The sequence below is a fragment of the Periplaneta americana genome, chromosome 10 (assembly GCF_040183065.1).
Source record: "Periplaneta americana isolate PAMFEO1 chromosome 10, P.americana_PAMFEO1_priV1, whole genome shotgun sequence".
Lineage (NCBI taxonomy): Eukaryota > Metazoa > Arthropoda > Insecta > Blattodea > Blattidae > Periplaneta > Periplaneta americana.
This window is the reverse complement of record NC_091126.1, coordinates 39313086-39328484: the sequence shown is the minus strand read 5'-3', so window position 1 is coordinate 39328484 and position 15399 is coordinate 39313086.

The following is a 15399-nucleotide window of genomic DNA, read 5'->3' as shown; positions in this document are numbered from 1 at the left end:
TCATTAGAATTTAAAGCTACTTCTTTTATGGTTTTGCTCTGCTTCTATTTGGATTTGGTTGGCAATTTCATTTAGCACTCCTAAAGATCTACTCATAACCACAATGTCTTCGGCAAAAGCCATGCGATGTAGATGCCCATGGATGGGCAACTCGTGCTCCCAAAGTGCTAAAAGATCTTGAAAGAAAGGCAGACGAAGCCAGCCGCAGCAGTTACAAGTTGTTTGTAGTTTCGCTACAAAAGCCACGGTGCGCTCTGGCGGCTCATGCAGGTGATCGTGATATCTATTCCATGATTTAAATTTCAGAATGACGCATGGTACAATAATTATAGTAATTTCAGACAGACTATAGCTGAACACATAACAAAATTATATTATTTCCTAGCTTTGTAAGTTAGTTAGTATTGGTAACAAAAACTCAATACAACCTTTTCAAGATACAACAAATATAGCTGCAACACTTATTTATTATTACACTATTTGTTAATGTTTCTTATTATATGTCTTATTTGAAACGTAGAACGCTAGAATTTACAAGTCTTTATACATTAAAGAGTATTCCTCTGTTCTCAGAAAGGTAATAGTCTGTATTCACAAACAATAACAAATTCAAAGATGTATTTTTTACATGTCACGGCAGATGAAATAAGCTTATTTCTGAGATGTTTCTTTACTTTGGGAGATTTTACACTTCTTTCTTGTATTAAACTCTGCCTCAAGCACATACAGTATATATGGAAGCAAAGAGTATATTTGGAAATTCTGACTTAGGCAACATTACGAACAGTTCGATTCCTGATTTTGCTGGAATCTGAGTGGCGTGCTGTTCTGTAGATTTATTAATTCAAGCTATAAATTTTCAGGATTTTCTATCGGCGTAAGCCAAAAAGATTTCAGAAAAATTTCGATTCCTTGTCAATTGTCACTGTTTCTCCAAACTTAGCAGTGAATTCTGCTGTAGGTCTTGAAGTAGGATCTTATATTTGATAAGAAGATTTTCTTATCACTCTTCAAGATAGTTTATAGTCAAAGAAAGTGAAGTTGTCTATGTTCTACATGATACTACCACATTTCAAATTTATCCATAAATGCTCTTAGCTAGTCGATTATATGTCGTGTAATTCTGTAACTCGCACGCACAACGTGCTAATGATATTTGATATCAGTCTCACCTTGTAGATATCTCATTTTTACCTTTAGCTGTTCTAAAGCAGATGCAGACAGTATTTTTCTACTAAGACCTTAACTGTTTATTTGTAACATAAAATGTCATGCGTAAGAAAATGTTATAGAATACAAGGTTTAGCTCTCTTCTTAATAAAAAAATCTCTTTTTACTCGTAACTAAAGGGAAATGATCTGGGAATTATATTGTTTTTCATTTAAAACGAGCCGCCACTTACTGCAGACGCGATCGAACTTGGGTCTTGAAAGAACAGCACACAGAAGTACAGCTAGTACAGAGTCCGTTCTACCTGCACTGAAATTGTGTTGACACTTTGAGAGCACGAGTTGCCCACCCATGTAGATGCCTAATATGGGAAAAATACGAGAGAATCCAGAGAAAAACCCCAACTGCGACCTTGTCCGCCACAAGTATCACTACGAATTGTTCAATGAGAAGTCCAGACCTGACCGGGACTCGAACCCGGCCCGCCTGCGTGACAGATCCATTAATACTCAATCTCGTGACCTTCTGGGAGGAAGTACGGTTCCTCGTTATCAATCAAAATGTGATCGTCATGAATACACAGGTAAAAGTTCCCATTGAAGTGAATCTCCATAAATACTGTACTTTTAAACTGTATTGCATGTTGAACTTCCAAATTAACGAACTCAGAAAGATCCACTGAATATCTTCGGAAGGCATACTAGCTAAATGTAGGGTACTACTAAGTTTAGTATTACACAAGCCGTTAAAGTAGGGACAAAAGTAACAAAGTATTGATTTTATCTTTCGTCTGTCAAAATATTTTCACCTATTTCCGTAATATCCCCCTTTGTATCCGTTATAACCCGATATGGAATCCATCGCTGCTTGGTATAGCTGTCCGCTTCGTACGGTGAAAAAGGAAATCTGCGCACGTTTGACCACCGAAGCACGAAATGAATCGAGTCACAGGACAGCGCCAATGGAACGTGGTAATAGACAGATGTTTCATTTACACCTATGCTTTGTAACCTCTTGGTGCGGATTTGCTATTTTGAATTCATGGTAGTTCGATCTCAGAAATTCAAATATAATTTTTTTGTGACTACATATCGCTCGGATCAGGTTCTTTTCCAGTACCATTGTTCCTTTATAGTTGTATCATCTCTTCTTTATAAAAGAGAGATATCAGCTATTTATAAATTGTATTATTTTCTTGTGGTTTTTGTTGTCACCAGACACATTTTAAAGAAAACTGTCTCTCAATATCTTCAACACCGTATTTTCTCCAGTACTCAGCGCATTTTTCTTTCCGAAATATACAAGCAAAAATTACAGGTGCACGGCTTCTTCGAAATGAAGTTGGTAACATCGCCCGATATTTCTCCCGTGCAACTTCTAAGTTGGTAGCGCATGCCATTATATTCCAACATGAGTATTTCAATTGTTATCATTTTAAATGGTGTTTGGATTAGCAGTGCGTATGTCCGAATCACATTGAAGTGTGAAAGCTGATAAGTTTATAGTTTGTCCGTCTTATATTTCAATTCTGAAAATTAGTATCACTAAAGATATGAGACGGCCATCCTTTACTTTCAGCGACTCTGTTAGCACAGACTAGTATATAGTCACGAAGCTCAATCCCTAGTAAATATGCATCCATAGATAGTTGCTAACCACTAGGATCGCTAATATCGCCTCATTAGAGACAATGCGAAATAATACTGGCACAGTCTACTGTTCCTAGCACCCTCACAACTCAAACTTCGTGACTGTATATACTAGACTGTGCTGTTAGTTCGTATACGTATGTTACTATTCAGTGATGTATGCAATGGAGAGGGAAAGGAACTGGCCACCCTACCCCTTTATCTCCTGGATTACTTGCCTCATGATTCATGCATTATTGTTGTCACTTGTGAGTTCAAACCTGTCTTCAGACATTTGACTAAAGTACAATTTGCAGTGAAAAACTTGGAATTATCTAAGAAGCGGAAGAACGTGGAAATCATGACGAAAGCAATTAATGTTGCAGGATATCATGTAAACCAGGGGTCGGTAGAATGACAACGTAGGTGACGTCATATGAAACACAGCCCGCCTTCAAAACGAGGGGTGGTAGAAAGCAGTAGGCTAGGGGGAGGAGAAGACTGAACTTCGCCCATATAGTCTGGAAATAAGTACCCGAACTATAGGCCTATGTCTTCGCACCCTTCTGATGGATTTGAAATTACTCATCAGCCTATCCCGATGTTTTAGTTAGTGAAGTGGAATCTGGTTCTTCATCATAAGTTGACATTTTTAATTGCTCAAATGAATGTTGGTCCGTCAATTGGGAGCGCTCTTTACATTTAACATGTTTCATTTTTTTTAAGAAATTGCTCACATATACATGTCGGGCTGAACATTGACATAAACCTAGCACAAAATTACCTAAGGACAGGATATTTTGAATTATAGTGAATTTTCGGAAAATTGTTAAATCTGAGAAATTTTCCATTATTTTGGCTTCTTTGCAAAGTTTCAAAATTTTATAATATCCGAAAATGATATTCGGCAACGCCTTTTCCTTAATCAGTATTAATATTATGGCAAAGTACACGTGACAATCGAGTTTTGTATAATGTCTCTTTATGGTGGTAATACAAAACACTTTAAGTAGTTTAGAACATAACAAACATATTACATTTTTTCCTCTGCACAACAAAATAATTTCTTTTCCCATCCTTCTACAAATATTCGTTTTGCTGCACTCTTTACGTTTAATGATTTGGAAACAGACATGCTCATCGCCAGTTATGTACTCTGTCTATCCTACTTGGAGTAAAGGCTGGTTCACAATAAACCGGGAATGAAAACGGCAAAGGGAACGAGAACGGAAAATTGTTAAAATAAATGTATTTAAATATGAGCATTCACAATTAACTATTGTGAACGCTCTTATTTAAATACAGGTATTTTAACATTATTTCCGTTCTCGTTCTCGTTGTCGTTTCAGTTCCTGATTTATTGTGAACGGGTCTTAAGTGCGCATTTGTGAACTGCCCCTGCATAAGTATGACGTAAGATGCCGCTTGCCGTATGAAAACGACCAATTAAGTAAACAGCTGATATGTGAGCAGTACGTGTGCATAGGATGGGTTTCAAGTGAGCCCTATTCCAAGATAAATAAATGCATTTATTTATTGTCACTTGAACTGAATTTGTGTTTAATTGTTATTAATCTGTCGTGAATACATTTGTCGAAAGTTTTATTTTTGTATTTAAGATTACACACTACACAAAATGGACGACACTTTCAATACCTTCTGTGAGAAGAGAGGAAAACAAATTAATGTAGTGTGTAGTACGACGTAAATCCACGTAGGGGAATGAATAACATCGCATATGCATTACATTCAAGATATTACCCAGGGGCGGCTTTTATTAAGGGGCACATGAGCACGTGCCCTCCCATGTTTTTTATTATCGTATTATGACTATATTATAATACAATTTAATTGCATTATGAAATAATAACTTAAAGAGTTTCACATTTTCATTGCTACTAATGTTTTCAGAATCTGTAGTAGTCTACGAAACCCAAGTTTCCTGAACAGGTAATAAAATGGGCTCTCTCTTCTCGTGCCCAGCGATGGACGAGGAAGGGATGTGGGTGTGAGTTGTAGGAAGGCGGAGCTCTTTGCCTCAGACCGTGTGCTTTGGGCACTGTATTTGCCGTGCCCACCAAGCCTCTTTAGTTTAGGAACAGTCCAATTAGCTGCGTGCCATTTTTAGGGGTGTTGATACTTGCTGTATAGCAGACGACATTTTACAGCTAAACTTGACATGAAAAACGTTAAATGTAAGTTTACTAATTTAGAAGCTCGACTCATTGTATAAATCACGTGTGTATGTATTCATTTGTCACAGTTATGTTGTTAATGCTCCCTGTAAACTTTTATGCTTCCATCGTATCCAAAAAAAGAAAGTTTACATTACAATACATGAAGTTGGTAGTTCTCAAAAAGCTTTGTCACTGACAATAGAGAATCTTGGCGGGCGTTTTGCCGCCTTCAGTGCACACTACAGTTTTCAACTGAGTTTCCTCAAGTCTAGTGCTGCGGTAGTAAGAAGGCAGGCAGTTCCGTGATCTGTGAGTACGAACGAGTGAGAATCTGCACATTTCTGTGAATTACACTTAGAATTCCATTTAAATTTCCTCTGGGCGTAGCAGTGCTCTCAATTGAGAGAAAGATGGTACATTCTATTCCGAACTTCAACAATAGAGTTATAGAGGTTTTTGCTCGCAGAAAGAACCGAAAAATGGAGCTCATCTACAAAAATTAGAAAGGTTAGTGCACATAAATTGGTTTTATATGTTTTTAATTTTCAGGTTCATCATTAAGGTTGTGCCCCACTTGACAGAATGGCCTTCGGCCGCCACTGATATTACCAGTGACTTGAGTAGCGGTTGCTGCATTTATATTTTAGTTAGTAGTTTATCAACTACTAGATTATTTAGCTTCGATGGGATTGATGATAGCGAGATGGTATTTGGTGAGATGAGGCCGAGGATTCGCCGTAGATTACTTGAAATTCGCCGCACGGTTGGTGAAAACCTCTGACAAAAACCCAACCAAGTAATCAGCTCAAACGGGAATCGAACAGCACTCGAGCGCAACTCCGGATCGGCAAGCAAGTAGACTGAGCTACGCCAGTGGTTTGCATTTATTTTCTTGTACTAACTGCGATATTCATTAAAAGTTCAGTTTATTTGTTTTATGATTATGCTAAGATGATTATCATCAATCGGTGATCTAAAATTATTTGAAATAACGCAACCTCCAACCAGTCTAACGTTTTACGCAATTACAGGTGTTCTACAAATCCCCTGCCATCATTTCCTTTAATTCCTGCCTCTGTCTATGGAGAATGCATTGAAAATGAAACTGCAGCTAGCGTTTCTTCAGTGGAAATATTGTAGCCATACTGCTTTAGTGCTTTGTATATCAGGTGCTTTGTGAGTGGTAACGCATGACTCAGAGTATGAGCATTGAGTTCGTTGTTCAGCGTGTTGGAAAATTTGTAAGCGCCATACGCTGGCCGGCTTCCTATTACCTAGAAATATTACATTTATTTGCGTTTCTACAGTTATCAAGCGTCTTACATATTACTGCATTAAAATAGTAAAATTACAAGAATAATTAACTGATTATTTTCCGACGTTCAAGGCGTGAGATATTATTTTGCTGTACGAACTTCATTTTCTTGAAGTTTCGGAACAATAGTTTTTAGATGGTAATACCACAGTCTAGTACAGGGACATCATTTTATTTTTACTTCAATTTTTATTGTACCTGAGATTTTGAATGTACTTCACTCCCACCCCTTCTACTAATGAAGTTCAACCGTTCTTCACACAGATCCAAGACCGCATAAACAGTCATAGTAGCCTTACGGTCATAGTAAACAGTGCGTTCCAAAAATATGTTCGCGCTTTCCAGTGACGAAAGAGCTTTCAATATTGAATCATTTTCGCACAGGTACTGTTGTCGATTTGCCTACGCTGTGTCCCGGTTTCCCCAACCAGCTTTTATTCGCTTTAGTGGCTGGGCTGTTAGCTCTTTTCTGCGAACATTAATTTCTGTTAGGAATTGAACGTCTACGTAATATTATACAACTGTTTAAAATAACTTAAATAAAAAAGGGCCTCGTTAAGTAATTAACTCTCACGTCATTCCCTCCCTTTCTACGACCCTACGACATAACAACTTGGACGGACAGTAGATAGTATGTCTGAGTAATTTTATCTTTTCGGATCGGGCAGAAGTGAAGATTGAATTTACAGTACGTAAGGTACTCTTTTATAGAGTAGGTACAGAATTATTTCAACATGAGTTACTAGTACGAAGAACGAAACTGGTAATTTGGATTAGGTATAGTAGTCAATAGTGCGATAAGGTGCACATTGTAACTGAAGCCTGTATCCAAATGAACGGCCACCATTGTAAAAAAATGTGTTTAAATATGCATATTATGATTATTTTTCAACTTAACTTCATTCTCTATATTGTACGCTAATGTACTGAAGACAGTATAATATACACTGCATAATGAATACGTCCACATGGACAGCTCAGTTTCGTGAGTAAAAACACTCATTGTTAATACTGTACTGTATTTTGATTAAACAAAAACCAAATGAAAATGATCAAACTCAAAAGCGCAATATTTCCTAGTTTACGTAAATGGATGAACTACTTTTCTTCCCAAGTAAAGTGATTTCTTTGTATATTACGCCAGTATCATCGAACTACAGTCGCGGAAGGGGGGTAGCAAACGCCGTTAATCCAGAGGTATAGCGAAGTTAATATTAAAAATGTTAGTAAAAATAAAATGATGTCCCTGTATATACAGTCATGAAGCTTGAGTTGTGAGGGTACTAGGAACAATAGACTGTGCCGGTAATATATTAACATTCTATGTATTTTAGTTTAATTCTGCTACACAGTTTATTTCAGTGTTTAATTAATAGTTCATAGTATTTTGTTGTTTAATTCGTAAATAACTCTTGTATACATGTAAATCTCATCTAAATCAAATTGTTGAATTCTTTGTAAGTTCATGCATATGTATATACACTTTTTGCTGGTTAAGTGGAAGAGAAGGCCTTACTGCCTTAACTCTGCCAGCTAAAATAAATCATTATTATTATTATTATTATTATTATTATTATTATTATTATTATTATTATTATTATTATTATTACTATTTCGCATTGTCTGTAATGAGGCGTTATTAGCGATCCTAGTGGTTAGCAACTATCTATGGATGCATATTTACTACATATTGAGCTTCGTCACTGTATATACTAGACTGTGGTAATACTATCCTACTGCATAACATTATTTTTTTTTCCTCTTTTGCAGGTAACAATGAGGACCATAACACACTACAGCGAGAAATATTAATGTTTTTGTCGAGCTATGGAAAATGCTTTCTTTTAGCACAGAATGATACTCGAAATAAAGCATAGCTGACATAGGTCGGCTAGCGATTTTTTGAAAACATAGCTATCCCATCACCTGTATTTCCCGCTCCCACAGGTAACTAACCTAATTGTAGCCTATAAAATTTATATTACTGGAATGAAATTGAACAATTAATAGAAAGTCAGACGTTCATATTTATATACTGTAACTATATTTCTATCAGCTCATATCAAACCTAAAGAACTTGTATAGTATTATATACAAGGTCTTTGATCAAACTGCCTTCCGTATGGCGTAATAAAATTCGTGTTTTACTTATCTATACACAGATGGCTCCTCTATGTAGCAACATATTTCCCGTTGTAGTGTGAAGACATAAGCATTGCTAGCTGTATCCACACACACATTACGAAGGCAAAGGATTTGGAGTAGTATAAAGTAATGGTGCAATATTGTATATACAGTAGAACCTCTATTATACGTCGTAATGAAGGGGATGGACTAAACGGTTAATCCAAAAAATCGGATAATCCGTATCATAAAATATTTTCATAAATTAAGTGCATTTAATACTTTCACCTACAATTTTGTGATTTCCTTCATGGTATTGTGTTTAACGTGCTTTGTAGCGGATCACGAGTTCACTAAAAGTTCGGATGTCAACGATGGCTTCTTAAAACCAAGAGTTGTTGGTTGATTGTTTGTGGAAATACAAGAGCAGTGTAAGTCCCATGTTGGAGATTTACATACTTTATACACCTTATCCCTTTTTTATTAAATTGCTTTCAGTTGTACTCGTGTACTTTGAAGCAACATTAACCACAGTTTCTTCTTTCTCAAACCGCTCAAATATTTGTAATTTTTTCGATAATTAATACAATACGTTTTCTTTTGACAGTTGTGGAAGACATTTTGCATAGAAGTTATACATACGGCTACTTGAATAATAGGATAAGATTTGAATGATAAACGGGTTTGTGAAAGTTCTTGGGGTAATTTCTTTGAAAGCAGGTAGTGACTATTTTACAAGTAACTATTTCTGTTGCCGACAGCGGAGCATTCCTAAGTACGTATATACCTACTGTATAAGGGTAAAGGTACTTTTGGAAAACTACCTAGAAACATACTGTACAGTACTTCATATTTTTTGCAGCAAAAAAAAAGGTAGGAAAAGAGTCGGATAATCCGACAATCGTTTAATAGGGTGACGGATAATCAAGGTTTTACTGTATAGCGAAAGTTGTGAACTTGAATCGAGCTACTGCACTGATCAAGGAAGAGTACTCAGTGTATCTCGAGTCTCAGAATTAAATTTATCATCATAAGCACGTTTGTGTTTAATAGTACTTACATGACGCTTTAAGGACCGGGCACATAACGTTTACAAAATTTGCAGAATTGTTTATTGTTTTAAATAATAAACACAACATCAAATTCTGAAATACGTGCTCTTAATTTTGTATACACTATACCTGTTCTATGTTTCGGCATGTCTCTGCAAGAAATGTGCACGAACTGCTGACTGACGCACTTTAACACAACTGCACTGTTTAGTTGTTTATACTCTGACGGAGCAAATACTGTGCAGGTTCTGAAATAATATGAGTTGCTGCCAGGAAGTCGAAAGGACAGCAATGAGCAAGGAAGGTTTTAACAGAAAAAGAAGCATCTTCTGCGGACCTCTGGAAAAAGAACTAAGGAAGAGATTAGTGAATTCCTTTTTATGAAGTGTGGCAATGTATGGGGCAGAAACATGGACATTACGACGAAGTGAAGAGAAGCGAATAGAAGAATTTGAAATGTGGATATGGAGAAGACTAGAACGTGTGAAGTGGACACACAGAATAAGAAATGAAGCTGTGTTGGAAAGAGTGCATGAAGAAAGAATGATGCTGAAACTGATCGGGAAGAGGAAAAAGAATTGGTTGGGTCACTGGCTGAGAGGAAACCTCCTACTGAAGTATGTAGTTCTGGGTTGCGTAAATTTCTCTGTTCTCTTGTAACTTCAACCCTCTTAGTCCCAATGTATTTTTCTAACTACCTTATTCTTAACACCCTTAACCTCTGTTCCTCTCTGAAAATGACAGTTCAAATTTCACAACCATACAGAAGAACCGGTAATATAACTATTTTACAAATTCTAACTTTCAAATACAGTAATCATTAGGCTTATGCCACTGAGGACAATTTAAGGGGAGGCAGAGATGAAATTTTCGAACAAAACTGAAGAAAAAATTAAAATTTGTTTTTTTTTTTTCCATTTTTATTATCTTTATTTTGATATTCCGATGTTAGTTTTTTTATTTCGTGCCCTTAAAAGTATGAAATTAAAACCAAGATAACTGTATTACTATATTATTCCCATAATAAACTAATACTTATCATTAAAGCACGGACTTCATTGCCCGCATTCATAAGTTACCTGCGCTTGGATAGTGTGGTGTATGCCTAGCTTGATGTGTGATGGGAGGGGAAGATACGGACGTTCCCTCCGTTGTACAGGTTCAGTGCGGTGAAGGACAAAGTTGCACCTTCTTTACATGACAGTGTTGTAAATAAATTCATTGTAACACATCCTTAGAACTTCAATAACATTATATTATTAATAGAATGCAAAACTGTACAACAGTTTTCATTTATGATTCACCTATTGATGCGTCCACAGTTCCATTACAATAAAGAACAATAGATTTCCGTAGAGTATCGAAAGAAAAACCTCTTCGCCTATCACTTAGAAACATTTTGAACTGAGAAAATGTGCGTTCCACATTGCAAGACATGAGTGGTGCGAAACGAAAATATGAGCTGTCACACGTATCATCTGAGGGCTCGCCATTATCCGACAAAATATCTCTTATTTCACACATTGCTGAAAATCCACAGTTATTTTTCAACACGGTCCCAAATTTCGGCTTAACCGGTTCCAAACTTGGATGTGGTTTTGCTTCACATAGACTTTGGTAAAAATGTTCTAAGAGTCGGAGGCCACTGAACATTTCGAGGGTTGACGATTCTAGTTGTTTTATTGTTGTGGGAACATCTTTGTAAACATCTTTTATGTACAACAGATACCCATATTTTATTATTTGGGATAGATTTCCTAATGCTGTTGATGACATAATTATAGCACGGGGATAAATATCTTTTGCGTAGACTTGACTCGCATGGAACGTTTCTCCCAGTATATTTTTGCAGAAATGATTTGAAAGTAGCATTTTGTAACTTGTGTAACGGAATATTGCAACTTACCATCATATTGCAGAGGTCGTTACAAAACTCTCTCTGAGTAGGCTTGTATGAATTTGAACTCGATGTTGTATCATGTCTGCCAAACAGCGTTATACTTTTTTATGTTGTTTAGACTTACAGTGCTTTTGGATGAAAAATTTTCTGTGGCCTTTAAACTGTGTAAGGCATACTTTGCAAAATATATTTACTAATTTTACATTGAAATAATCACTGCCAAATTCCTCCTCATATTTTAACAACTTCTATTTCTTTACGTCTGACATTACTGGCACTCTTGTTTACAACTCTGCACGGTCTACACGTGCCCGACCGACTGCTGTACGTATTGAGAATGCGCCGAGACGCCGTACCCATCGCGAGTGATGTGGACGTGACGTCAGACTCTCGGTATAGCCCTTGTGCAGACAACTTGTATCGCGGCAGCAGGCAATGAAAAGGCAACGAGGTCCGCGCTTTACTTATCATTATTTATATACCTTCTCTGAACATATAAATAAAAAGAAATATTGAAAATTTCTTACAATATGGTGCTTGGAGCATTTTATATCAAACGGTATAAAGTTTTATAAAATTATTAATATTTACGGAACTATTGTACTTAGAAAGTGTCCACACCTGTGGAGTAACGGTGGCCCGGGTTCGAATCCCGGTCGGGGCAAGTTACCTGGTTGAGGTTTTTTCCGGGGTTTTCCCTCAACCCAATACGAGCAAATGCTGGGTAACTTTCGGTGCTGGACCCCGGACTCATTTCACCGGCATTATCACCTTCATTTCATTCAGACGCTAAATAACCTAGATGTTGATACAGCGTCGTAAAATAACCCAATAAAATAAAAAATAAATTCTTAGAAAGTTGAAACTTGGTATGTCCATTACTAATAACATACTTAGTATCCATGATCAATTTCAAACAAATCAGATAAATTTTGCGGATTTTGAAATATTCACCTCTGCCTCCCCTTAAATGTGGAAAATTCCAAAACAGTTTAATAGTGGTCAGTTAAAGAGATACGTGATGCAATTCTTTCAGAGTTCATATCGACTTCTTACGGGCGCAGTCAAATTGAAGTTATAATTGTGGTCGAGTTTAATAATTTAACTTAATTTAGGTATGACTATCATTATTATTATTATTATTATTATTATTATTATTATTATTATTATTATTATTATTATTATTATTATTATTACTACATAATTATTTTATTGGTGTTGTGAAGATGAAAAGAATTTGTCATTGTATTATATTAATTATGTATTATATTGTCTTGTATTGTAGTATTGTATTGCTTTGAATTGTATTGTATTGTATTAATTATGTTATATTCACAGCATTGTAGTAATTTTCTATCATACTGGTTGGGTGGAAGAGAAGGCCAAATGGCCTTAACTCTGCCAGTTAAAATAAACCATTATTATTATTATTATTATTATTATTATTATTATTATTATTATTATTATTATTATTATTATTATATCTGCGTTTTTTTCACGCCATCAGATATTATGAAAACCCACAGGCAGAATAAATTTGATGTGTTAAAAGCTAACATTTTCTGTGCCACACTATATCATTTCATTAGAATAGCTATAACTTTCGGTAAATATTTTCAATTCAAATTAAAAACGGAACTTTACAAATAAATAGCACAGTAATCAATTTCACATTATAATTATCATATCCGTAAAATATCTCATTTCTGTGCTTAACTCTATCAGGAAAGTATTGTAATATTATTTTATTCGAAGCAAGAAATCAATCTAACATGAGAGCATGAATGTGACATAGGTACGGTAGGGGAAAAATTCCATGTGGACAGGCGATTCAAAGTATGCTTCCGTATTGAAGACAGTACACACGTACAGTATGTGACGTGCTCTGCGCACCACAGCTATAAATCTGTTATCACTGCGCAACGCCAGTCACAGCAATTTGTCAACTACAAAATGTCGTGCGTGTATTTTTAGAATTTAGCTCATTTTGTGATTTGGTTCAGCTTTCTGCCCAATCTTTACACAGTTAAAAAAATGTAACTCCAATAATTTATTCAAGATATGATATGACGACGAAATAACAGCTTCATATAATATGAAACCAAAGACACGTAATATTAGAAAAAAAATAGTATGTTAAATTTCCGACGAAAATAAAAATCTTTAGTATCCATTGGACAAAAACGTGGTGTCTGCCATACACTTGTATATGTCTTCCTCTTAATGAATATTACATAATTCTAAAGTAGGACCTCTTGCTCTTATGGAGTGCTCTTGTGTTGCTTTTGATAATTCTATGGTGCGCTATAAAAGAGGTGTTAGTGCTAGTTTACACGACGACACTAGGTTTCGCAACTAATTACATAGGAAACTATTTAAGTAGGAAGTTGTTCACATGCAGGCACTAATGGCCGATTTCACCAAACATATTTAACTTAAATTGTTACTTAAAGTCCTTTTAATTAACACTTAAAGGGGCAATGTATTTCAGCAACACAAATTGGGTTTTAAATTCTCATTAAACTACATTTAAGTTAATTGGTCAATATTTGGTCATTTAAATAATTAATCCTGCATTAACGATAATAATTTTTATCATGGAGAGAAAAAATATGGACATGATATTTCAAAATAATTTCTTACCAATATTTAATTTCTTATAATCAACCCTAATCGTCAGGGTATGTATTTTCACAATCTGCTCTATTTGTTCCGAAATTTCTACTTTTAATGTCAGGATTAAAAATACACGTTACATAATAATATTGATAATTTGCGTTCTATTTTCCCTTGAGTTTTAAAGTTTGTACTCATTTATGATAGATTGTATAGTACAAAAAGAAGTCTTCGGTTCATTTTGTTACAATTTTCATGTCCATACAAGCTTCAACCGTATATAGTTGTCGTATTTTAGGCAACCGAAGATTGATTAAACATTAAATTTCTTCAATAAATGTACCATTTAAATTATGAAGTACTTAATTGTCAGTTGGAAATTTTAAACCACCTTCTGTACTATTCAAGATATAAAATGCTTATGTCTTGCTCAGCCTAAACCGTATTTGCAAATCTTTTTCGTCCTTTGTATTAAAATAATAATATCTTTCGGAAATTATCCTCGCCTGCCTTGGCTTCATTATCAGTTCAACCATCATAACTCTGTACGTTAGTATTAATTCAGTGAGAAATATGTATTTACTATAGGCTACACATATGAACAAAATGTAGAGTAAGCTTATGTTTTGAATAAATAAATAATGAAGTAATGAACCTAGAGATGCAGAAATATATAAATTAAAGACTGAACGTATATAGGGTGTAAGTGTCAATACCTTTGAAAATTAGTTAAAAAAAATCTATGTCTATCACTCACTCCGCTGAGAAAAATTATAAGTCCCATTGTAATTTTATTTCGAGCCTAGCTTCTCCCATACGTAGATTTGCAAACGTATGATATTACATTACTAGTCGCACAAGAAAGCTCTGTTTTTTACTGTTTGTCTCTTTGGAACTTACAGCCTTTTTAAATTTCAGTCTTCAATTGTCACGTATTGAGAACTAGAGAACATATTTCAAAGTTGTTCCATTTGTAATATAAGCTTTGGTCTTGACTTATCCCATGGTTAGGAAGTACGCTTACACCAGTGATGTCAACTGATGCCCATAGGAGCATGCGCGCGCTTTAGAGCCCAGGAGAGCCTGAGCGCTTTACAGCGGAAAGAAAAGAGACAGAAAAAAGAGGTAGTATATGCCGCTTGGTCAAGCTATATTCAGGGATGGCCAGCACTGATTCAATGGATAAAGGGAAGAGAACTTATTAAAACTGTATCCATGTTAATTTTTAGATTTGTCTCAGAAGTATAAGTGCATTATAAGAATGTAAGTTTTAATTTTAATGTTCATTTTTCACAAGTTTGCTTTTTTATTCAAAAGGAATATTTTCTCAACTTTCTTTTACAGAAAAGTGAAATTTTCAGATATGTTTGTTTATTAGCCTTACAGGTACTAAAACAATGTTTTCGTAAATCTAATA